Source organism: Gallus gallus, chromosome 13, assembly GCF_016699485.2.
Source record: "Gallus gallus isolate bGalGal1 chromosome 13, bGalGal1.mat.broiler.GRCg7b, whole genome shotgun sequence".
Taxonomy (NCBI): Eukaryota; Metazoa; Chordata; class Aves; order Galliformes; family Phasianidae; genus Gallus; species Gallus gallus.
Genome location: NC_052544.1, coordinates 9443843 through 9471059, shown reverse-complemented (window position 1 = coordinate 9471059; position 27217 = coordinate 9443843). Strand labels below are relative to the sequence as shown.

General features: G+C 40.7%; 1 long non-coding RNA gene across 1 annotated transcript; it reads left to right on the top strand.

Annotated features, from left to right (window-relative positions):
* Positions 1-27217, top strand: LOC107054519. Its single transcript, XR_001468856.3, has 3 exons — positions 1-1492; positions 1919-1972; positions 25685-27217. It is a non-coding gene; the product is annotated as an uncharacterized LOC107054519 (long non-coding RNA).

Genomic DNA, 27217 nt, shown 5'->3' with positions numbered 1-27217 from the left:
AGGCAGGTACTACAGGCTTGTTCTGCAGCATGGATGGATAACACAACTCAGAAACCCTCAGAAAATAAGATAAATCTTTCATCTCAAAACTTTATTAAATTTATTACAGGGCAAAAGACATCAGAAGCAAATTTATAGAAATAAAATCCCTGTGGATTAAGATAAACTCAATTAAGAGAACGGAATGTTATTTTTCATGTTCAGGCATAAACTCTGATAAAATTTCAGGCTTTACATATTTATAATTGGTTGAGAAAACACCTGTAGAGCAGCCATGCTGTTCATATCCAAAGGAAGAAAGTTAACTACTGAAATACACTCATCACCTTTACTACATTAAAGCACTATGAGATCTGTTGTAATTATTTTTTCTTGTCATTTAATAAGGAAAACAAAGCTATATTAAAATAAGTTTCATCAAAGTTCGTGAATTAAAATGCTGTGCATTCTAAACAGCTTGTGGTTTGAAATCTTTCTGTAATAAATAACAAGGAATGTGCTTGCACTTACTGTGTTTGGGCCAGCATAATTGCTACAAAGATAATTACCGGCAATTTTCCTCTTGCATTAGATCCGTTGATGAAGAGGAATAACAAAAACCTTTTCTTCTCTTTGTAGTTCAACACACGCAAAACAATGGCATTGAAATTCAAATCAAATGGGCAGATGCTACCTCTATGGGAGGATCAACTGACTGATAGCACACAATATTTTTTTAATAGCTGCAGTAAGTGTTTATGGTAAACTGAAGTCCAGTGGGACTGGAAAGGTATGTATTGGTTTATTTCCATCTCCTGTCTGCTTTTCTATTTTAAAGAGATTTCAGCTGAAATTAGGCAGAGAGGAATACTTGTTCTTCTTTTTCAATTTCTTTAGCCCAGTGGAGAATGAATTCCCATAGACACTCATCTATTCCCAGGAGGCAAAAAGTTTCACATTAAACTCTAGACCGATTGGCTGGCGTACTTGTGTGCCAACTGCGTTAAAACATAGCAAGGAAAGAACTAAAGCCATAGTCCATATGCTGCTGCTTGGCAGGGAGCTTTGTGTGGATGGCTGCAGAGAGAAGGTGGAGGTGTTCTGGTAGAGGGAGAAATTACCCAGACTCCAAATGCTAGAATCTTTCCAAGCTGTGCTTTTGTGAGTAGCCAAACATTCTTTTGGAAACAGCCTCCAGTGGGCTCCATTACACATACTGCTGCCACTCTGAACCTGTAGTTCTCAACATTCAGAGCATCTAGATTTCTATGGAGCCCCTTGGCAAAGAAATACCTGTTTAGAGGTATTATTACAGAAATCTATGATGTCTTGAATGGGAAACACTTATTTAGAAGCCATTGTTGTATACAAAGCCTTGAAAACGGCAATTCAGGAACCCATGATTGGCTTCGAAGAGCCCGGAGCACCAGCAGGGACCCATAAGGTACTTCTAATGGGGAGCGTGTCCTGAACTGAAGCCAGCTGAAGTGGATGAAGTCTTGCTGTGATTTCAGTAAGTACTGGGTAAGACTTATGGGGGTTGGGTACCAGCTGCTCCCAGCTGGGTAGGAGTGAGGTGAACTACAGCTGCAAGCAGTTGTTATATGAGCACAACCAGCTGTCTAGCTGGAAGCTGGTAAAGGGAGAGTATTTTTGCTACTTTTCATTTACATGCTCACAAGTAGCACCAAGAACATCTGTCCTGGAAGTTAAACCAGTGCAGAACGTTGGCTTGCACTGTAGCTGACTTTAGGTATGTTATTTTAGGGATTTGGGGGGCCACAGAAGTTTCAGACTTGCCTGGGAACTCTGGCTGTTCAGTGCCATGGCATACACAGTCGTTGGGTTTCCAGCCTGTTGGTACCAGCTGAGGATGGTGAGCAAGAAGACCAGAGAAAAGGCTGATCCCAAGACCTGTTATTTCCATTCTCCATTACAGACCGGGTGACTTGGCTTGTACTCATGCAGTAAACCAGAGATCACTTCCTTCCAGGTAAATTGCACTCCCAAACCACGTTTAGAAATGTTGTCATTCTGGGAATAAGTTATATAGCACTGATTGCTCACCTGAGTCCTTGCATAAAGAATTTCCCTATTGAGGAGGGAAATACCGGCTTCATAAAAGTTGCTGATGGTTCAAAACCTCTCCTCGTCAGATCTGCAGCCAGGAGTGTATTCAAGCCATTTTGCTCCAGGGAAAGAACAGATTTTTATAGAAAAGTTTCTCCTCATCCAAAATACTCCTAAAAGAAAAAAGAAGAAAAAAAATATATGAATAGAATAAAGGTATTGGATAATTAGGAATCACAAGGCAAGAGAAAGCTAAAACAATTTTCCTATTTTGATTAGGTATGTAACTTCCACATGTAACAAAAGAAGTAAATCAAAAGAAACAGTCATTTCAGGCAACAACCTAAAAAGAAGAATATATATATTATATCAGATGTGACTCATAGAAGCCATGATAGAAAATATATGAAATCTTGAATCTCATGTTAAATATACATTTGAGATACACATGTGAAACATTCAAAAATGTGACATAAATTTATTTGATTGACCTTCAACCTGTGGTTTGATTCACAAAGTATAAGGCTCATGTTTGTTTAGATACACAACATTTGAAAGACAAAAGTAGATATTTTACTATGTCTTTTTGTCTCCAAGTTATTGAGAATACATAATGAGGCTCCAGATTTTAAAGAAAGTGAGCATCTGGGTTCACCTGAGGTCTCATTTTTACGCTTGGAAATTCAGTCTCAGAATAATCCTCTTTCTTTTTTCTTTTTTTTTATTTTTCAAAGAAGTGAAAATGATCCAGGGACCAGATTTGAAAACACTGCCTGCTCGTTTCAGTTCCACAGTTATTTTCAGACACAGACTGTGTCACTTGGACATGATTTACAGATGCAATTATGGCACTTAATAACCTGGATTGCATTCTTAAAATGCTGCCAGCAAAGAAAAGCAAGCCCAATTAAGAACAGACTCCAAACCTGGCCCTTCTCCTTAGATTCTTATGCTCTTTTTATACATTATTTCAAATGCATTCATCATTAGCCACTTAGCCCATAAAGAATTCCAGGTAGGAAAGGCTGAGTTAGTCGGCACCAGAGGACTGCAGAGTCCCTGCTGGCAAAGAAAGAAAAGGAAATTATACCTGCGCACACCTGAAGATCAGCAATAAACTAAATCCCCTTAAAAACCTTTAGCCTTTGAGGATTGTCAGGGCAAAATCTCCTCTCAGCAACCAGCTCCATCATTACTGGAAACCACACAGGATCTGAACTGCAATCCCTCACAACCTGGGAATTATTCGGATTGTTGCCATTTTTAAACTGTTTTCATATGGAAGTGCAGTCACAATGTGCAGATGTATGAACTTCCACGTGCATGCATATTTGCCTGCTTCCCAGAAGCCTTTGAAGCTTTTGGCTAATCCTGAACCATTTTTTTACAAGAATTTGGACAGCAGGAAAGTATTATTTTCCTAATTTTATGCAAATAGGATACCTAGTACAGTCCTCATCAATCAATATGATCAATGGAGGAAAACCCGTATGGAGTCACCAGATAAAACACCAGGGAGAGAAAACAGAAATGCACCCCTGATGCCTGTGGAACCAGCCTGGCCCTGCAGACCTCCGTAAGCAACATGTTTTACTTGCAGAAGGCTCTGCACCCAACTGCTTATGTTTCTTGATTTACAGGAAAGAACCCATATTGTTGCATCCCAATGTCTATGCAGCCAGAATTGCTGTGGACAGCAAATACAAGACGGTAATAACAATTACTCCTCAATTAGCTGCTGTCAAATCTAGCCAGCAGGGTGTTTGCTACTGGAGACCAATATACACTTTTTTTTTTCCTACTGAGTATTTGTACGATTAATTTCACATTTACATTCATTTGTACTTTAATTTATTCATATTTCTTGGTTTTACACAATGCCAGTTTTTGGCTGCTGTCATAAAAGCCATAAAGCTCACAGATATACTGCAGATAATTCAGCAAGAAAATCCAAAGAAAGACTTTGTCATTAAAGGTTTAGCTGCAGAAGGGTGTTTTCAAAGAAGCCCGCTCATTAATATCTTTTCTTTTGTGTGAGTAACACTGCAAAGCCCTTAATATTTAATTTCTTAGCATCTAAGGGTTATTACTCACGGTGACAAAGCTTTGTTCTCACTCCTTGCCTTGCCCAAGCAAGATGTGGTCAGGGAAACATTGCTAGAACAAATCACTGCCTTTCAAAATGCAGAAACATGATAGGAAATGGGGGGCAAAATGACAGGGAGATATTATTATTTTAAAATGAACACACAGGAAGTTTTTTTAGTGCTGTGAACAGTTCATTGCTGTATGTGGGCATGTTTCAGTAGTCCACAGAGGTGCAGAACCGCATATATGTGTCTCTTCTTTTGGAGAAAGAAATGTGATCTGAGGGGGATTAAGGTTTTTGTTCCACCCTTAAAAATACATTTAAATATACTTGTTTCCTGTGACATAACATTTAAGAAGCCAGAGATATCTCCTGCCCTTGGAGCAAAAAGGATGAGATCTGTGATGATTCTTGGGGGTTCAACCCATTATGGCTTACGAAAACCTCTCTCTGACGCAAAGAGGCTCTTGTATGTGCATTAATTGCTTTGTCAAATCCTCCTATTTATTTATTTCTTTTTAGCAAGGCAACACTTGAAAGTCAAAGTTGGTGTTCTAGATATCTTATAGAAGCCTGTGCAGATGGTCTTTATATGCTCACAGGTGCTTCTGTCAAGTTCAGTGATAACTGGAGTCCTCCTGCGTGCTTTCTGTCAGTAGACATTGCATTGCCCTACTGGTGTGCAATCTGTCAAAAACTTCAGCAACAGTGGCAAAGTCATCAGCCCAGAGGATGAGATAGAGTACCCAAAGCAGCAAAGATAGCAGAAAGCTGGATATAACTGTGAATATGGCTAATATCATCCTTGCAGTACTAGGGGGAGAATCAGAAGGCAGTCACTGGTGTGTTTGGAAAGTGACCATATCTTACTTTCTTTCAATATGGTTTAAACACGAGACATAGGAATGAAAATAAGTTTCCAGCACACTTCTCTCCTACTGTAAGTGCAGCCTGTTGCAACACAGTACCTCATAACTATCTCTCTGTTTATGTCCAGAGGGTGAATTTGGAAGAGGCTGGGTAAAATAGTCCTTCCATTTACACTAAAACAAACAAATGGCACAGACAAGGGGCAAAGGAATGAAATCTCAATTATCTGCTACTCCTAAATACTTCCTGTTAGAACAATTTGTAGCTTGACAAACTTAATTAGCTTCTTTACCAATATTTTCCAGATGTTCCCATTTTTGGTAGACTACTTAAAACAGATGTTTTTCATATTTAATCATATGACTGTGGCAAATTTTTAGCCACTAGCGGACCAATAGGCTATGAAACCTAAGTTCATCCAAGCAGCTAATACACAGACCAGTGCAATACATCAAGGAGCTAATCTCCAGAAAATGTACTTGTGAACTGCGATGAAGTCATATATATGTGACTATGAAACAACCTATTAGCTGGACTGCAAAAGAAGCAAGGGCTTGAAAGTTCAGACTTGTACAAATTGTGTCAGTGGCAAAAGCTCATGGATTTCAATGCTGTCAGCTTTATTAAAAAAATAATAGTCTTTACAATGGATCCTCAGAGAGCAATAAAATATTTCCTTTTGGGACACTGAATGCTTGAGGCAATTAAATAAATAGGATAAATAGAACCATTTCCTGGTGACAGATGAAGATGGAAGAGAGTTCTGGCACCCATGCTATTTAGAGGACAGATACCCTTTTCTTCTTTTGATAAATGTAAATTATCTAAACAGGCTGTATCTCATGCTAGTTTTGGTCTTTGAGTCAATGGAAGAAGAGGTGTCAGATAAGGCATCAAAATTTCCAAGTAAGTAAAACAAAATAGCAGTTGCAAAAGCACTTGCTGGCATGGATTCCAACATCCTTCCATTAAATGCTTTACTAATTAACATTACAACCAGTGTCAGGTTTATGCATTGTTATTTGTGTTTCTGACAAACATCAGAAATCAAAAACCCATGCAGGTTGTGAGGTCCCTATTTCAAAGCCACACACTCAAGCCTTAAGCATGGGAAGAGTTCCCAAACTAAAAAGGACAGAAATACAATTCAGAAGTATCTGTTCTCCATACATCAAAAGCATTTTCCTATTTGCTTTCTGATGCATCAGACTGCATTAGCCCTTTTTGAGCCTCCCTACCTTTCTTTCTCAACGAATTGTATCAAGTTTAGACTCATACTTCAAGCCTATACTGATCAACATACACTACGTGCAGAGATGCGTGAAGAACATTTAAGGCAGTGGTCACAGAGACACCTAGTTTAGCAAATTAGCACTTGAGTCAGAATTTGTAAAGATACATTAAATGGGTCTCTCGAAGCCAGTAGAGTCAGAGCCATGTCAATAACAGTGATGAATTGGCTTGTATCATCTCTTCTGTGTCCTAAATCTGTGACTCCTTTCTTCCCTTTTGTCTTTTTCAGTGGTGCAAAAACCAAGTTCTATTTTATTTCCTCAAATCTACAAAACTGAAGGTAAAAACATACATGGCAAGTCAGGCTTTCGAGCAACGACTGAGATTAAAAAAAAAAAAACAAAAAAACTTTGAATTTTCTACCTTTTTGAATTCTTTATGGAGTCATAGAATCATAGAATATCCCGAGTTGGAAGGAAAACATTACTGCAAAGAGAGACGCTACATTCCCAATGCTGGGGGCTGGAGGGAGAAAGAAAAGTATTTCTTTTTCGTTTGAAAGCACTGCATCCATAGAAATGCAACGAATTAAGTTCTGAGCCATTGACAAGATCCTGATTTTCTTTTGAAAGAGCATTATCATCTCCATCAAAATTGGTAACAGTTAACTAAAATTCTTTTAAAAATTAGTCCCATCTATCACTAATAAAGTGCGAAACTCCAAAGGCATTGTCATTTTCCAATCAAAGAGTGAACCCTTCCACCTCCTCTAGGTGAAAACAATTAACAAAACCAGGAGGCTAATGATATGCAAATTGCCTCGATGGAAGAGTGGTTCATTTGCAATTCTTTCTCAAAACACCTTTGTTACAGAGAGCTAGAAAACAAGGTCTTCCCCTACTCTTCTGTCTCTGGAGAAATGGGTCTTTTTCTCGTGCATACTAATACCCCTCCTACTATCTCTGGAACACTTTCACTGCAAAGCTTTTCACCAGCTGAGTGATTTAATGATGATTTCAATGCAAAAGATAGCGTCCAGCCTTTTGTATGAATTGTTAGAATTTATTGTGCAACCTTGAGACACGACGGTCAGACCATTCTGCAAAATGAAATTATGCTCCACAGCAAAGCTAAATTTGAAGCATAAGGTTACAGAGCTGCACAGAAATCCTTGTTTCAGCAAGTAAGAGGTGGCAGATAAACTCTGTTGATGTTTAAATAGAAGCAATTTGATGGCATCTCTGCTACAGCTAAGAAGCATCTATCAATACCATCTGTATCCCCTTGTAAAATCCACATTATGTTTTCCTCCTGAAGTGAAAGCCACTAATAACTCTGAAGTGCAAATCATATATGCATTTTTACTTCTTGCTTTGGTCCTGGGAGCAGCTGGTGGTCTTTGATCCATACACCTAGCAGCCCTCCCAGAACATACAGCTATGCAGATCCTGAAGTGGAGACTGAACTTTTAAATGTAGCATCCTCAATCTGCATCTCCTTTTATCACCTCTTGAATTCCCTGACAATCATATTATTGGGAAAGAACAGGAGCAAGAATTGGTTTGTTTGTCCTAGTCTCCTTCATATCAAACACTGAAAGATGTAGATCCAAACGATTGTTCTTTTCCAGTATGTGTTGTGGACAGGGCAAGGGAATGGCCTCAAGTTGCACCAGGGGAGGTTCAGATTGGATATTAGGACAAAATAATTCTCAGAAAGAGTGGTGATGCTCTGGAATGGGCTGCCCAGGGAGGTGGTGCAGTCCCCATCTCTGGAGGTCTTCAAGAAACATGGGGATGTGGCACCGAGGTCATGGTCAGTGGGCAACACTGATAGTGGGTGATGGCTGGACTACATGTTCTTAGAGGTCTTTTCCAACCTGAATGATTCTGTGATTTCTATGAAAACAAAAACTGTCCTGGCTTGGTTTATTTCTGCCCTATTTTCTCTCTATTTTTTTTTTTTCCTGGCTAGTTAACTCTATGGTATATTCTTGCAGGGAAAAAAACAAACAAACAAAAAAAAACACACACAAAATCCCACCATAGTTCCATAGTATATTAACCCATGGGTTCTTTTTGTTCACTATGGCCAACTATGCAATGCCAGCCTTCTTCAGCATTGGAGACAGAAATATAACTCTGATGCTTTGCTAGAAAATACAGCATGAGAATTTTCCCCCCACAGAGTGTCATCCCAGCCCAGGGTCCACTGCAGAGTGGTGGACAGCCTCATTCTGAGTCCAGTTCGCAGTGAATTACCAGCAGTTAGTGACCAGTGCTGGACAACGGTTATCTTAGCGAACTTATTCTACAAGCATGTACTCTTCCACATGCACATATGCAAACTCGCTCATGAATCAAGTGCCCACGTTTGCTTTGTGGCAGAGGTCTTCCTGGAGCACAACCAACCACACAAACCCTCTGCTCAGACTCAGGGTAACGTGATGTTTTCCACACCCTCTGCTCCCCTGTGCAAGGCTGTGCTTTGCTGGAATGGGCACCATTTCCAGGGTGCATGATTGATCTCTGCCAGTGGCTGGTGCTGGTCTTTTTATTTAGTTGTCTACATATTTTGTGAAACATTTGGGGAATTTTAAGGCACTATGAAAGCGTTCAGAGCCCATTTTGCAATCCTGCTGGTGCCATCTACTGCTGAATTTCAGCCCTAACAGAGTACTCTTTAGGAGAGGAGCTGAGGGTCCTACCTGCTTGTGAGAGCGGTGAAATTGCCTCACTGCATCTATTTAAAAATCCAAACAGAAGAGGAGCGAGACTGGAATTTCAGCACCCCACTACCAGGCAGAAACTAAGCATCTCTGGGGATAGATCCTTAAGTGCTGCTTACGGCTAACAACTAAAGCAGGTAAAAACCTTCCAGATGTAAAATCATTGCTTTGGAAAAACACCACTGATTGAAGATTAGCCCATAAAGCAGAGCTGTAGGACACTTTCTGCCCTCTCTGGGACATCAACACACTCCCTTCAATTATATTTGTGTTCCTAAAGCGTTAAAAATCTCTCCTTTGAGATCATTTCTTTCACAGCCAACCAGAGCAGTGCCACTGCACTCTGCTCATTGCAGCCCCTACTTGTGTGTGCAGAGCTCCACTCGGCCAACTCAGAGAGGTTCAGCTGCTGGACTCCCATCCAGGACAGGTGGTGGTCAGTGCCAGGGCCTGCACAAGACACAGGCAACTCCAGAATTTATAGATGATCACTTCTGAGGCTGATCATCAAGAGGAACAAAAGGCACAGAATACACCCACCCGTATCTAAGATATCAGCAGTTCCAAAGCCAACTCCCTCTGTTTCCTGCACTTGCAGCAGAAGCCAGAAGGGTGTGTGTACAGCCTTACTGTCCTCCCACCTGAACGTGCTCCTCATTTGCAGTGCACGGGGGAGAAGCTGACAGAATATCAGGCAAATTCTGTACTAGCTGCTTCTGCAGTTCCCAAAGAAGAGCACAACTCTTTGCACAGTGGGTTGGAAGGGGGAAGAATTAAGATTTCGGTATGGTGCTGATCACATTTATAACATAAATCCCTCCTATTGCCCTTTAAGGAGCTATATGGTGCCCTTAGTGAATCTTTTTTTTTTTCTTTTTGAGCCAGGAGAACAAGAGGAATAGTGAGATCAACCCAGAACTGTTTCACTCTTCTGGCTACCAAATTTGCAGCCTATCTTTGGGTTTTTGGATGAAGCACAGTATGGAGACCAGATGGAGCTCTGGTTGTTTTGTGAACAGGATTATTTAACCTGGCTGCTTAAAATAGCAGGGAACTAGATTAAGCATATTGATCTGCAAGACTTCACGTCTCATATATAACTAGAAATGGCTCTATAAGCCTTCCTGAATGTAATTTTTCCTGTTTGCTTTCAATCCGCCATGCTCTAGTAATCATTTCTCCTATAAGGAGAAACATGCCACCCTCCAAGGATCTCCATTTCTGAGACCTAAATGTGTGCTAATATACCTGATCCACACCCACCTGAAGCAAAACACCTCTTTCACAAGGGGCTGGAGGCACTCAGCAATCACCAGTAGAGCTCCTCCAGCTTCTCCAGGCTGAATTTCCAGCAGAGCTTATGGTGCTGTTACATATCACTAGGTAACTAATAATATGATGATAGGTCATGGCTTCAAGCTATGCCAGGGGAGGGTCGGGTTGGATATTAGGAAAACATTATTCTTAGAGTAGTATTGCATTGGAACAGACTGCTCAGGGTGGTGGTACAGCCACTGTTCCTGAAGGTGTTCAAGAACTGTGGAGATGTGGCACTGGGGCGCTTGGTTAGTGGGCATGGTGGAGATGGGCTGGGGTTGGACTGAGTGATCTTAGTGGTCTTTTCCAACCGTAATGGTTCTATGATTCATGATTATTTGAGAAGGAAGCCCTTATTATTGCCCACTGGAGACACAAAACATTGTAGGAAGCTGAATTTTCATACCCTGCCTGCCAGTTCCTTAACCTGGGCAACATTCCCAGACTGCTTTGTTCTGGGTTGAGTTCAGCCATCCTCACCTTCCCTCTTCACCCCCAACTGTTGGCTGCTTCTCCTTATCTCTTCCCACCAGCAAAGGAGAAAAGGGAGCTGAGACGCCATGGCTCTGATGCCACAAATGCATACTGAAAACACTCCTATCTTGTACATTTAAATAATCTTGCTTCGCCTGGGGCTCTGCAAACACTGCCTTAAACAACAAGCAAGCAAAATTGGATCAGCCAAAATAAATTATCTGTTGTTGACAAAGCCACCCACCATGGGCTGGTTCAGGTGGGCTGAATGATGCTGAGAACTTAATTGCCTATAAAACTAAACATCAGATAATTGAGGCTGCATAAATTAATTTCAGAACAAAGAAGATCAGCTTCTAAACAAAATCCTTGTGTTTCCAGCGACAGTTTTGCAGCCGAAACACCCTCTAGTGGCAAACAGCCTTTTTTCTCACTGTATTACAAAGCCAGATTCAAGCTTTTATTTTTTCCTACAAACACCTCTCTGCCCCTGGGGATAGGGATTACTCTGTTCCAGGATGAACATTCCTGATGTGCTGTAGTTCACATATTGCTTTTGTTATGTTGCTCTAGATTAGTTTTGCTAGTGAATAGCAACATAAACGCAGGCAGGAAACTTGGAGCAAAAGGCTCAAATCCAAAAATAAATGAAAAAGGATTACTTCACTGTGCCATGCTGTAGTTATTCCAACTCAACAGTAAGTAGCCCAGTAAAAACCTTTTGACTCAGCTGTGCAATGTATTCAACTGATCTCAGTTTTAGATTTCCTGAGCTATGCAAGAGCTGCATTTATTATTCTATAACATCATAGTCAAGTGCTGAACTGAAGGTGAACATCATGGCAGACCCATTTATCTTGAACAAAACCTAGGCCTGCAGCCAGAACAGTTCTTCCTTTGACACTGTCCTGCAACACATCCTCCATCTCTGCAATCCATCCAGAGATGGATTTGAAGGCTGGGCTATTCAGTGGATAAAGTATTGGTTAGATGGTCGCAGCCAGAGGGTTGTGGTCTGTAGCTCTATATTCAGGTGGAGGCTGGTCACAAGTCAGGTCTGTCTTGGGACTGGTGCTCTTCAGCATCATTATCAGTGACATAGACAGTGGAATCAGGCGTACCCTCAGCAAATTTGCTTATGACACCAAGCTGAGTGGTGCAATTGGCACAACAGAAGGAAGAGATGCCATCCAGAGGGATCTGGAAATGCTCAAAAAGTGGAACCGCATGAACCTGATGAGGTCCAACAAGGGCAAGTGCAAGGTGTTGCAGTTGGGTTGAGGCACTCACAGGTAAGTATACAAACTGGGAGAAAAACTAATTGAGAGCAGCCCTATGGAGAAAGACTTGGGGGTAGCTGGTGGACAAAAAGCTGGACATGAACCAGCAGAGTATGTCTGCAGCATGGAAGGCCAATGGCATCCTGGGCAGCATCAACAGAGGGGTGGCAGCAGCACTCGAAAGAAGTGGAGCTGTTGGAGTGTGTCCAGATGAAGACACAAAGATGCTTAGAGGGCTGCAGCACCTCTTCTATGAAGAGAAGTTGAGGGAGCTGGGCTTGTTTAGCTTGGAGATGAGAATGCTCACAGAAAAATTCCTTTACTCCTTCCACAGCTTGCACAGAGCAGAAAATACCACAGCACATCCAGCTAAATCCAGTCCCCTCTTTCCTGCTGAAGAAAGTGAGTCCTGTGCAGCCTTCCTCCTATCTTCTTTATACAATTAGGGAAGTACTTTGTAAGCTCAACGTCTTGAGTGACCAAGGGACATTGCACAGTCTGCTTAGCATAAGGTCATGTAGAGATATCCAGGAAGAAATGACTCACACAGGGATGAATCTGAAATGCTGCAGGATTTCCCCCAAACCATTTATTAATCTGTTAGCATTTATTTAGTTTTGCTGTCACATCCAATCTTTGGTTGCTTTTTTCTATCCAGATCCTATCCTGCAAACCACACGCTCTCACAGAAGACAAAGTCATAAAATGTCAGGTGAATGAGGCAGGCCATCTATTGAGGCCTGAAAGCCAGTCATTTACATGTTCTGTGTTGCAGGGTGACGACAGCTTCCAGAGAGAAGAACTGTCTTATACACATGCTTTGCTATCAAAACACTGGAGCTGTAAACTTCAGCCCTCTATTTGATCTGAGCATCTTGACATTAATGTACAAGGAGTCAGTTGGTCTCTAAGGAGTGCAGAACCAAAACATAATGAGTTTTAAAGCTCAAACCACAAACTCGGAATTAGACTCCACCTGCATTTCATAAACAGGTTTATGCTGTACTGGCCTATTTTGAAATACGACCATGTCTCGTGTGGCTGAGCTGCCCCAGTTCTGCCTCAGGCTTTGGATGTCTGCCTTCATCAGTTCTTGTTTGCTGGTTCCACCTTCATCAACTCAGGTAAAAGAATAGTCATTGGGTTTCTTGTGAGTTTTCCCTCTGCTGTGCACTGAGTATCACAGAGGTTTCTAATAGAGGTATTTACCAGTAGCAGTTTCTACTTCGTTTTGGGAAAAAATAATTGAGAAGCAAACCTCCTTCTGAATTGGAGTTGCTTTTATTCCAGCCAGTAGGACACCTCTCATTTGTAAAAAAATCTTCCCATTTGTAGCAAGGAAATACTTCATAGCCTTTGAGAACTGGGCATCATTTTCCAAGTTATGTTATTTTACCTAAATGGTCCATGAAATGCTTGCTAATTGCTACAAGATTTAAAAAGGAAAAGCACAGACAGGTTCAGTAGGGTTTCCCTGAAGCATTCCTTGCTCAGAATGGCACAGTGGTCGAACAGCAATGCAGAATGTGCCCTGCTAACTGCACACCAAATTGCTGGGATCATTTTCTACCTGTGAAAGAAAGAAAAATACGTAAAGGTAATTATGGCATTTTTCATTGTTTTCAATAAATCTAAGCCCCTAATTACCCAAACTATTTATGGGAGAGTTTAGATGGAGTGTGTTAGCTCTCTGTTTCCTCAGGGCTCTGCAGTTATAGTGCTTATTTCAGTAATCCCATATTATTCTCTCATTTTACATGGCCCCTTGCTCCATTTGCCTGTTTGCATTCATCTATGTAAAGAACACATCATCTGAACTGGCATGATTCTATTGACGTGTATATTTATTGATCCTGTTTCAGTCTGTTAGTTTGACAACAGAACAAAATACTGTGGAAACCCAATTCAAAGTGAGTTAAAACCCAGTTCTGAGAGTGGATACCTGGAAACCATGCAGATTCCTACAGTGTTACACTGGAGGAGTGCAGGAGCAAGGTCTTGGCTCTGGGAAGTAATGGGTTCATAGAATCATAGAATCATTAAGTTTGTAAGGACCACTAAGATCATCTGGCCTAACCATCAGCCCATCACCACCATACCACCAAATCATGTCACTCAGTGCAACATCTGCCCTTTCCTGGAAAACCTCCAGGGGAGGTGACTCCACCACCTCAGTGGGCAGCCTGTACCAATACTTCACCAACCTGAGAAGAATTTTCTCCTAATAACCAACCTAAACCTCCCCTGACACAACTTAAAGCCATTACCTCTTGTCCTTGTAGGATTATCTACACTGGTGTTCCCTCTGCTTCTCAAGGGGTTTTCATCCCATGGACATTCATAGTGCACGTATGTTATTCCCCATCCATTTTCATCTTGAGTAAACAACAGTGGCAAGGAGACAGGCAGACTAAGGGACAGCACACACCATAGTCCAGAAATGATTTGGGAAAAAGCCAACTCATGCCATCTGTCCTGAGGGCCACAGGGTGAAAACACATCAAATACATGCATTACAGAAAAGGCCAATAAGGGACTTATGGTAGCTACTGGGTTGTGCCTCCAGTTAAAATACAAACTCTGTGTCATAGATTAAACTCTAACCAGAATAAACCAGTAATCAGATTTTTAGAGATCTATTTTATATGATGCTGAGCATTCTGGCCACAATCAAGATTATTTCTGAAACTTTAAGTCAATTGTAACAGTTCCTGGACAGACTAGCTTCTCATTTATGTGTATATGAAAGACTATTTCAATTGCATCAGCTGCAATTCCTCTTATGTCCTTAGACCATCATGGCTACGTTGCTGCTACTACTGTAACACAGTGAAGCGTGTATCTCTGCAATTATATGGAGCCAATAAGGTGACTCATTGACCATTACCCATTATTTGGATAAACACACCTAAATAATCTTGTGATTTAAACTGATTAAGGGACAGGTTTGAGGAAACAGAGCAAAGAGTTTATTCCCACTGGGAATACCATGGTTCTCCTTCCTCCCTCCCTGAGAGCTTAGTGGGCTCCGGGTCTCTACTCCCAGCAAAACTCTGGGAAGCCAAAAAATGTATCACCACCTGCTAGTCATGGGCCATGCAAAGGATGCTTGAATCCTACATTTCTCAGATATGCTGTTGGCTCAGGTGGTAGTGCCTGATGTATATCCTCCCACTGTGATGAACAGAACTCTGTTTTTCATATATTTTCAGTGTACCTGGGAAATTAGCCAAACAAAACCAACTCTCTCTGCCCCCCTCCTCCGAAAAAGGTTATTAAGGCTGCAAATTCAAACATTGAAAATTAGGAAAAAGAGTATTACTTTTGGCAGGAGATTTTTGATCTGCTCTCTGTGCATATATATTGTATATGCAAGGTCATGGGATGCTTGCCTTATTGATGCACAGGATAGAAGTGCTCTGGGGTTTCACTGGGGCTGAATATCAAAGCTAAAAGTTGTCTGCAAGATCTCTGCTTCATTTGCTGCAATTGTGGAAGCTCTGTAGTGAATGAGGCAAAGTGTTGAAGACAGGACAGCCTTTTGGATGAAAGCAGTTGGATATTGTCCCAGAAAACTGATTCTACTCATGTCACTGCTGCTGATTTCCTCTGAGCAAACTAATTTCCTTAAACCAAACTTTTAAAAAAAGTGATCATCCATTATGTTCCTCCTCTTCAGGGGACAACACACAATCTGTCTGCTAATCTGCAGAAGTGCCAAGCACTAACACAGATAAAATCAGCAGGAATTGCATTAAAAAAATGGATAGTTGTAGCCCAGAGATATGAAATAATTATGATTTTATGGAGATAGTTCCATACGTCTTTAGAGATCTGGATAAGAGAAAAGAAGATCACAGTATCACACAACTGACAAGATGAAAGTTTTCCATTTTAAGGAAAATATATTATGTATTTACAGTGGATAGAAATAATTGTTTCATTGGTCACCATAGAAGAAAATAAGAGTGCAAAATTCAATAGAGGGCTAATTAAATTAACAAAAGGATGTTTGGGTGTTTTTCAAATTCTGCAGTAGAATTTTCAAGAATGTTTTCTTGAGTAGTAGCTCTGCTAAAAGAAAAAAATAATGATGGTTTGCACACTGCAACAACTTGAGTTGAATTGGACAAATAGTTTCTGGAAAAAGGACTTTTAAAAACTTAGAAAAGAAGTTAAATAACTTCAAAGGCCAAAACAAAAATCAACCAACCCAGTGTTTTTTGCATACTGAAAAACACTTTTGTTTTGTTCACCAAACTATGGAAAAAGGATGTGTTCACAGTTGGATACACCTATTTTTAGACAGACAACCCTCCATATGAAAAAAAACCACCAGAATTTGGAGTATTCTAACAGCCATGCCTATAATGATTGTTGCTCTTTAAATGTCTGGAGTATTCTGGGATGGCTGATGAACCGGCAGCTGCCTGTAGCTGGAAACAGGTTGCTAAGGACCTTCTTGATACACTGGCTGAATTCATTTTTGTGGTTTCTTTTTTTAACTTGTTGTTCTGATCCAGTTAAAGTCACTGCAGCCAAATTAAAAAGGCGTAACAAGCTTACTGGATTTGGCAAGGTGGTTGCTTAAGGTTTTAAATCACATTTTACTTACTTCAACTTATTTTAAGTTAGCATTTATGTTTTGTTCATGGTTTGAAATTCTGGACAATTTTTCAAAGAATGCTTTTAAGTTATCACCATTTTTATTCTTGCCAGCATTGATTGGCCTCATGGGAAATAACAAGTCGTTCTCATCTACAGTACCGTAAATGCAAAATAGCATTCTGTTGAAATACATAAACCTTTTGCATCTCACCATGATCTGAGAGTTATAAGCAGGGGCGTATCCTTTAATAACTTTGAAAAACGAACAAACTTATAACAGCTGGGAAAGGTTTTAACATACAGCTGATGTGGGGAATCTGCTGGAATTCATGATTCACAACTGAATTTCGAGACTGGATGAGATTGGCCATTTTCTACAAATACATCTTCATGTTGAGTTAGTTCAAGTTCTGGACTTTGAACAAATGCTAAACATATTTTTTATTGTCAAATGAAAGGAAATGATGAAATTGCTTTTCATAACCTTTGCTTCACTTAGGTTTCCACTTTCTCATTTTAATATTAGGCTGCCCCCAAAGACCTTAAGATTGGTATTTGTTTCCTTCACACTCAGAATCTATGCAACCTTATCACATATTTTACTTAAAGTCAGCTGGTAGAAGCAAGACTATGGCCAGAAAGGGACTTACAGAATCTGGCTGCATTCACAGGTAAATGTATACCTGGTTGAAGCTGAAACCATCTGTGTAAATCTTCAAGTGCAGTTTACAGTCAAATTCTGTACTAACTGTGAATCCACACCATTTGCTGCAAAATTAATATATTGAGGGTGCATACCTAAGGTTGTTAAAGAAGTTCTTTTCTTTTCCAAAGCAGTATGGGAATGGGTTGGACATTTGTGACCAAAACCACAACTTCAGCAGAGCCCTGGATATGGAGGTGGTGGAACAGTAAGGCTGAAAAGGGTCATGACACAAGGACTGCCATGCAGTCAACATGCAGTCAACTCAGCTTATTTCCATTTGGTTCCTCCCCTCCCAGATCCTTCTCTTTCCTCAGAGTCCTGGAGCTCAGGGATTTTCTGTGGATCCACAACATTGACAAATTTAAGAGCCATGACGGTGATGAGAAGGAGAAACGCACAGAAGACAACACTTTAGAAGAGAAATGCAAATGATGAGCACTTAAATAAGGATGAAATGGACTGTTTCAGCAATAAGCTTCCACTTAGATTACTCTAGATTAGAGAAATTGTCGTGAGCTGCTCTGAGAAGTGTTTTGCTAATGTTAGTTGGTGATTCTCCTCCTTCCCTCTCTGTCTCTACAGGGAGAGCTAGGGATCATTGGAACTTACATGTTTCCTCAATTTATGGTCCCAGAAACAGTCAAACCCACAGTGCCTTCTATGTCGGCTCAGAGCAGTGATACAGAGCTCCCCATGGCCCTGAGATGTACACGTGCTCTAACCTTGGCTGAACCCTTCTACCATTAGTCTTGATAATTGATGGAACCCAAGGAGAAATGACTGCAGTTTAATAACATTCTATGGTTTCTGGGTGACTAGTGGTGTGTGACTAAAGCAACATTTAGGTTAGGCATTACCCAATGCTTCTCAACAGAGTCCACAAGGGAAAAGAAAAGCAGGAAATGTGGAGGAAGGTCTCAAAAAAAAAAAAAAAAAAAAAAAAAAAGTGGAAATAATTTCTTCATACTCCTATTCTGAGTTGCTTCCTTTGGAACACGGCACTTTCTGACCTGCTGATGTGGCAGATGATGAGCTTTGGAGAGTGTTCCTCTGGTCTGAAATTATTGATTAAAACTTGCATAAGTAAGCAAAGCAATTTTACATCTGTTTCCCAGGTACAGAAGGACTTAAATCTTCTTGTCTCATTTTCTGCTGACACAAGAGCAAAAGTAGATCCAACAATAATTATGGAAAATCTTAAGGAAACATATTTATTAAGATCCATTATGCTGTTGACCTGTTTATAATATCTTGCAGGACGAGAGCTCAATTACATGAAATATGGACACCCACCCACACTACCAAAGTTTCAAATATACCTAAGCAATTTAACTTTTTAACTTTGCGCTGTCCACATTCCTATCTGCCATGTGTAGATACAAGTGTAATGTTGTGCATGAGCATATGTCGTGAAGAGTTGACCAATTTTTAGTGATCTGAATATTCTTCCTTCAGCCTATAAATATTAATCACATTGTATTGCCATTTTTCTTCAGCACAGCAAATAGCAAAGGTTTTTTACTGATGAAATAGTTGTAAAGTCTGCTAAAATAAATGCTGCTCACACTGACCTACTATACTGCTTAGGTCAATGTATCATGTACCAAGCTAGATAAGATATCTGCATTTCTTCTTTTTTTTAGCATAACTATATGTTAATGGAATAGAAAAATACATTTTGCAGTGGTATGTCCCTCAGAAATGCTCCCTACATGGGCAGATTTGCACCCTACTGGAAATGATCTGCTTCCAAAAGGGGATATAAAGGACACCATAGCCTAGAACTTTGCAGTAGGAAAAAAAATACATCTGAGTTTTCTGCTCCTTTTCTGTACCTTTTCAGCTACAGGAATAGCATCACTGATAATTGTTGGAGTCCATTAAGAAGCAGATGGTCAGTTCTGCTAACCAGCAGCTTATGGGGCAGTTTAAAGCAATCCACTACTGAGTTCGGTCCTCTTTGGTCTCTTACAGCTATTTAATAGATGTTTTGTTCATGAATTTGGTAGGTCAACTGGAAGCTATGAAATACACAGCCCACAACACCCAGAAAATTCCTTCTTGCATTCTTTTGTAACAGAGATCAAAAGTATGCATCATACAGGAACAGAGAAGGAGATACGACCAGCTTCTCAATTTCCTGCAACACTGGAGAATGCTTTTTTCCTTTTCCATCTGAAGAAATATGTCTTCATGTCAAGAAAAGCATAGGGTAATAGGATATGTCAGAAGATCTCATGATCAATATAATACCATGAGCTATAGTCGTAAGAGTGGTGGAGTAGAGTTGTAGTCATGGCCAAATTTTCAGAAGCTCAGCATGTAACATGTTGAGTTTCTTTGAAAATCAGACTGCTTCTTCTGGAGTCTAGCTGGGAGCTGATTTCTTTTGAAAATCTGTCTGTAATAACACATGAACAACTATGTTCTTCTAGTAAAAGAGCCACTACTGGCTGCATGTTTAATTTATGTGTATTTAATCAACCATGATAATACAGTAAGTCTTGTTGAGAACAAGATGTGAGATCAGACTGCTGCCCATATGTAGAGAACAAATTCATATTAACCACAATAGCACATATGCCTAACTTGGCCAAACCTTTTAACCAAATCTGGGACTTGCTAACATTTCAATATGGAAGACATATGTTCTTCAGAATATAAATTATGATGCTTTTCATCGTATTACTTGTGCAGTCCAGTTTATAGAGTAAAACAGCTTAGCAGGGCTTGTTTGCATGGATGGAAAAAGCATGAATCATAAGTGCAATTTCCCTTGTTCTCGTCTGATAGGCACCCTGTTACTCCAAGCAATGTGGGTTAATAGAGCTAAACTAATAGTCAAGAAGAGCAAGCCTTTCCATACTGTGCCCCATCTGGAAACACAGGTGACACAATTTAACTGTCACAGGCTTGTTGTCTTTATTATACTCAATTTAACCAGAGAAATCATAGCTTCTGTAAAATAGCTGATATAAAACCAGTGGTTCCCATTTCACTAGACAATTATGAGCCTTCCTTTTAATGGCCACAGCATGCATTTCTCAGACAAAGCAATTAGTTAAACTAATTGCTGTGCCTTGATTTTAAAAATCTATTTCAAAGCAATTTGTATGCTGAATATTCTACTGGTGGGATAACGGATTCCCTGGATACTACTTGGAATGTATGCCCATTTCCAGTAATTTTCTAACACTCCTTCCTTTAACCAGCATTCCTTCTACAACCTGAATCCAAAAGACTGTTACTCACAAATAGCTGTTAATTCTGACCTGCAGATACCATATGGGATTCTCGTTGCCTTATATGAGTAAAACCATCATGTATGTATTAAACATATATAATGTCACATATATGACATGGAAAAAAAGGAGAGGAGAGGAAAGGAGAGGAGAGGAGAGGAGAGGAGAGGAGAGGAGAGGAGAGGAGAGGAGAGGAGAGGAGAGGAGAGGAGAGGAGAGGAGAGGAGAGGAGAGGAGAGGAGAGGAGAGGAGAGGAGAGGAGAGGAGAGGAGAGGAGAGGAGAGGAGAGGAGAGGAGAGGAGAGGAGAGGAGAGGAGAGGAGAGGAGAGGAGAGGAGAGGAGAGGAGAGGATTTTTCCGTGTAGATGCTCAGGAGGTGCTTGGGTTAAGACTGGATAGGTAACCATACAGTGGATATCCTAGAAGGAGTGGTGTTGGGAAACTGTAATTTACCGTCCAGCAGTAGCCCAGGGTTGAAAGCATGGAGCACTGCAAAGCTGAGACTGTAACTGGATATTGTATGCCAATTTAGATCTGGATGCGATGTATTTATGCTATCATGGCATTAGGAGGAACTAGTAATCCAGAAACATCCTCTAGGTTAACAAGTACATCCTCTAGGTTAACTGCACACTAATGAGAACTGCTCAGAGACAGAGCTACACTCCATCCAAGCCAACAGATGTACTTGGTGTGGATTCATTGCCTCTTATCTCTGCTGCTCTGGGCAGCTCGGCACAATTCCCACTTTCTCACCACCGATGTGCCCTTGAAGACCGACACACCTCCTCACCCTGCTCAGCATTTAGTGCTGGCCATTCAATGCACTGAGATTTTCAGCTTGAGGATTTTCCCCGGTACAGCAGGGAGGAGTATCTGCACGACAATGAAAATGCCTGGAGTTTGCTTAGGTGTCCAGTCCTACAGCTCCTCATTTGAGGTGGGGAGCATTCTGAGCACAACACAGTTAAAACCAACCCGACAGATGAGGCGGAGCATGGAAAATATGAAGACAGCTATTTGGTAGCACATCTGAACCCTAGCACAGCAATTCCATCTGCAATCACTTAGAGGTGCCCCAGTAAAGCACAGCCCGGAATGCCTGGCTAATAAAGTGTCAGCAGCAGGGGGATTACGAGGGAGATTTACAAGAGTGCATGAGTTTAGTTGCTGCTGGAGACATCCGATACACTCTGTGTTTGATTCCAGGCTTTGAGACAGCAATGAAATAAGCCTGCAGACTTGTGTCAAAAAGCATTTCAGGGGGAACACTTCTGCCTCGCGTACCTGCAGGAGTCCCAGCAGATGCCTTGATATGGCATTCAGCTTTCTCCTTTTCCCAGTCCCCCTCCTAAACGTGTATGCAATGGAGTATAAACTACCGAGTTTGGGCCAGAAGTTGCCAGAGCTGTGGGGAGGTAAGATCTGAGAGTTTGTCTCAGACTCATTTCTAATTTTTAAATAATGGCATTAAGTAGACACAATAGCTATTTAAACCTAAATTAGATGAAGCATGAGTAAGCGTCCTGTAGTGAACACATCATCTTGGAAAGCTTGATTAGAGGAACAAATGCTGCTTTTTCAATCTATAAGTGATGAACTTCCCAGCTATGCTTTCAAATGTGTTTTCCTTTTATGAAGTGGACTTTCCAGAGGACAATTAGAATGATTTGGGCAAAAACAAAGAGCAAAATATTTTCCTCTCATTGTCTAAGGCAACATAAATTAGAACCGAGGTTATTACTCACTCCCCAAGCTAATGAAAAGAGAAAACATTTTGTGCTTTGTTTCTACATCTGACACACGGATGTAAAATGGGTTATAACCTCAGCCACAGCTATGTCACTTATGACAAACCTGTGGCTCCAATGGGATCGTCTCTGTGCTAAAGCTCTGAAGGGTTTGCAGGATGAAGCTGCTCGCACCGATGTATCAGTGCCTCTTGGCAGTTCATCAGACTGACCCAGCAGCCAAGATGTGAAGCACAATGAGTGCAGGGAGTGAGGAATGCACTTGTCCTACCTAAGAAAGTAATTGGAGATATTGTTCTGTCTGGATATTTATCAAGGCTGGAGGCTAAATTCTGGCCCTGCGGGAGCTAATGACAAATCTCCATTGATTTCGGTAAGGTCAGGATTTTACTGGTGATTTATGGAATGGGCTAACACGACGTTTTAACAATCAGTTTTAGTAGTTGGAAGTGTTATTCATTGCAGAGGTAAAGCATTGTTTGATTTTATGTGACAGTGTACCTTTAAACACAGGCAACCTGCAAAGCAACAGTATAAAACACAGAGCTTCAATTACATTATGATGAGGAATGACACCAGGGAATGAAACCAAGGAAACGTTCCCTTTCATTCCTCTCATACTTTCAAAAGTCAACAGTTACAAAGGCAGTGTTACTGGTAAATTTAAATCACCTGTCCCCAGCTTTGGAGCTCCTTGTTTGCTGTTTCTTTTATTCCTGGCTAAACACAAGGGCATATTTTTCAATACAAAATACACATTTTTCTGAGCAAGCACAACAGTCCTTGGACTCACGTGAGTCATTGATAGGGTGTTATAGGACAAAGAGGGAAAAACAAGTTTACTATCCACACATATATCTGGCTGAATATATACATTAATAAGAGTTGTAAAGATCTCTTTGTAAACTCTATTGTTAACTTCACCATTCATAGTCATCTCCATTTTCTGCTCCATGTTAAAACAGCACCAGGATAAGTATAGAGTACGTCTTGGGAAAGCCTAAAAGAAGCTTCAGATTTTAATAAATGAATCGATTGTGTTGTACAAAATCAGACCTCTGTGGTTTGATATTATCTGTTATGGTGAGCAAAAAATGTTCTATGCAAGGATATAAAGGCACATCTGCTAATAGAAAATAATTGGCTTTATTATAATAAGGCGTTCCAATTTCTGATTTGATTTTCCTTGCTGTCTTTCATTTTGAGGTAGTTTTTGGTTTGGTTGGCTGTTTTTTTGTTTGTTTGTTTGTTTTTTGTTTTTGTTTTTTGAGAATATGCATTTGTCCTTAAGAGTGTAGCTTCAAGAAAGGGACAAGAAGGCAGCTCCGTGTGACTCCCCCAGCCATGGTGCAGGACCATAACACGTTCCCCCATGAGAGCACGTAAATCTGCTCCCTTCTCCATGATCAGGATGGGTGCCAGTCCAGTTTTGAAGCTTTTCAGCAGATTTATTTCTGCAGCCCTTCAGCCGCGCTGAACCCTAGCTGCTCTTTTCTTAACTGAATGTTTTGGTAAATTAACTTCTAAAGAAACTCAATCAAGGAAGCACTTCATTGTGCCTTAATTTTTCAAGAAGTCAGCAGCATTCCCAGTCTTCCTTTTGCATGCCTGTTAGCTTTGTTTTCTTAACCTTGCTATCATGCTTCTGCGTGTTAAGTCATTCCCAATCACCTCCGCTGTGTTTTGGGTCTACACAAGACAAAGGATCCAGTCCTGGCAGAGGCTGAGAGCTTCCTCACCTTTAATAAGCACTCCCCAATGCAATTTAGCTGTTAGTTGCCTTTAAAGGCAGTCAGTGATTCAGAGGATGAAGCCTTGCGCACATGTCAATCTTCTGAATCGTTCCTTTCTACCAAAGAAGGAATGATTCAAAACAATCACAGCTATGACCAGATTCATTCAACAGACTTGTTTTTCCAGTCGTTTTGAACTGCTATTTTGTAATTGTTGAGTAAAAATTATTGTTTGTTTTAAAGCAATTGGGAAAATAAAAGCCTCATTCAAAATCAAATGAGTTTTAATAAGCAGCTTTGCAGGAAGGCAGAGCGCAGCCTGACCCTGCCATCTTGCTTCAAGTCCTGAATCTGTATTAGAAAATCTGTTAGTGTATAAGTGACCCCTCCATAGTTTAGATAACTAGAGTAAGTTGAAGTTGTCCACTTGGAATACTGGAGATGACCCTCTGGAAAACAACTGAAATAACCACAGAACATGAAAAAATATCAAAGTCAAACTTTCAAAATGTTGGCATTTTCAATGTCAAGAGAGACATTGTTCTTCTTTTCTTTTCTTTTCTTTTCTTTTCTTTTCTTTTCTTTTCTTTTCTTTTCTTTTCTTTTCTTTTCTTTTCTTTTCTTTTCTTTTCTTTTCTTTTCTTTTCTTTTCTTTTCTTTTCTTTTCTTTTCTTTTCTTTTCTTTTCTTTTCTTTTCTTTTCTTTTCTTTTCTTTTCTTTTCTTTTCTTTTCTTTTCTGTCCTCTCCTCTCCTCTCCTCTCCTCTCCTCTCCTCTCCTCTCCTCTCCTCTCCTCTCCTCTCCTCTCCTCTCCTCTCCTCTCCTCTCCTCTCCTCTCCTCTCCTCTCCTCTCCTCTCCTCTCCTCTTCCCTTTTCACATTTTATTTAGTCCATTTTAGTGGGCATGGTGGGGATGGATTAGTGTATAGACTGGATGATCCCAGTGGTCTTTTCCAACCTTAATGATTCTATGATTTTATTTACTTGGCCACTGTCTAACTTTCCAAAATTGATCAAGTTTGGAACATCCACTAAACATGAAACAGAAAAAGGGAAATAATCTGAGCACCATCCATTCTGTGGTGTGGAATAACAAAGCGGGACAAAGGAGGATGAAGTGGTAAGTCCGCAGAACTTCAAATCACAGGAACATTTCAAAGGACTTTGAATCTTTGTGCTTTTTTAATTTCAGCTGCAGGTTTCCTAATTTTAATGTAATTTCATGTAGTCCATTATGCATTCAGAAAGAGACCTGCATGTGAATGTATCATAAAGGTGGAAGCTGTATTTTGTGTTACATAGAAGAAAAATATGAAAGATCCCAGAGGGACAGATTGGTCTGTGCTGTTTGGGGCGCACTTCTGACATGGGTCCCTGGCATCAGAAGGGCACTCACAAAGGTTGGGATCTGCAGTCGCTGGGTGAGGATGCACAAAGACAGGGATGGGCACACTTGGATGATGTGATCTCGGTCTGTATGACAGCCAGAGAACAGCATCCTTTGCTTCCCCATTTGACTCCAGTGCTCAACCCTCACCCCAAATCTATCCCTGGTGACACTTTTCTTTGCACCTTACCCACTCCCTTTTTGTTTTCCTTGTCATCAGGAGGAAAAGCAAGTGCTTGAAGCAGACATTCTCTGAGTGGGACATTTCTCAAGATGGGATGGCCAATAGCCTTTGTGCCAGTGGCAGCTCAGTGCTTTCACCTCCGACAGCACCGAGCAGCAGGAAGATCTGCTCCATGGCTCCTGTCCACCTTGAGGCACTGAGGGAGCATCTGTAAACTAGTCCAGATTTGTTTGTAAAGTTTCATTCACAGCTCCCCTTTGGCCAAGGAAAGACCGAAGGCAAATCCACTTTGGTGCCAGAACAAAGGGATTTGGAGGAGCCTGGATTCCCAGCAGCACAAAACTTCAGCACCACCAGGAGATGACACAGCAGCTCATAGATGACTTTCACTATCTGATCAGACAACTTCTTAATCAGCAGAGACAGTGCTCACTGTCAGAAAAATGTCACATGAGTCAGCTTTCATCTGCAGGGAACAGGTTCTGCTCCTGCACAACTAATGGGAGTCCAGTTGTTCTCCATATTCATTGTCTCATGTTGCACTGTCTGCCGTTCCCAGGCTCTCCTGGCCCTCGTGGCCACAGAGGTTCGGCACACAAACAAGGTTACAGCAGTGAAAATCAAAGCCAGCAAGAGCAAAACTGCCCTTACAACTACACTGGGTTGTGGTTATAAGCCCCTGAACTGGCTCTTTAAATAATTCAGGAATAGATTTGAAAAATACAACCCCTCATTTAAAAGGAAGGAGTTTCTCAAGTAACAGATTCAATGTTGGAAGAGTAATAGATGCCTATAATTTCCATAATAAACATCCTCTCTTTAAAAGTAGGAGTAGAAACTGTCACCGTAGTTAAACATAAAATTAAGACATGATTTCTCAACTCCTCACGAGCTTTGTGTTTTGCTGAAGTAGTTTATGAACCACGTTTGCCTTTAATAAAGTCCATGTATTTGCATATCATGACCACAAGAGAGAGCTTTAGTGTTGGATGTTGTACGCTCCCGTGGCAGAAGACTCAGCAGCTCAGTAGCACAGTAATTTTAACTGGCACTTTTCAAGCATGACGAGGATGCCAACGCAAATCACCTAATCCAGATCGTCAAATGTGTACTCACTTTCCACCATACAGGCAACCTCCATGTGTCCTGAAAAACAACTGCCTGAGCAACATGTTGTCAAAACATGTCATCTAGCATCTACCATCTTTTTCCCCGCAGATGAGATTGAGTCCCCCTGAAAACCTGATCCAAAAAGTTTCTGAGCAGCCTCAAAAAGAGGAGAAATGATAGAATGCTTCCAAAAGGAAGGTGTGATATCTGTTCTTACTGACTTGTCGGGGTGATATCATCTTCTATGTAACCTGATATATTAAATGCACATACCCATACATATGCATACATACATACACACATATATACATGTATATATATAAATATATACATATATATATACACATACATATATGTAAACCCAGTCTTTTCCATACACCACCCTTCTCTGCTCAAACAGCCTCCCAGTTCTGCCCTGCTAAGCAGCTAGTCTCATTCCATTCAAATCCTTACCTGAGA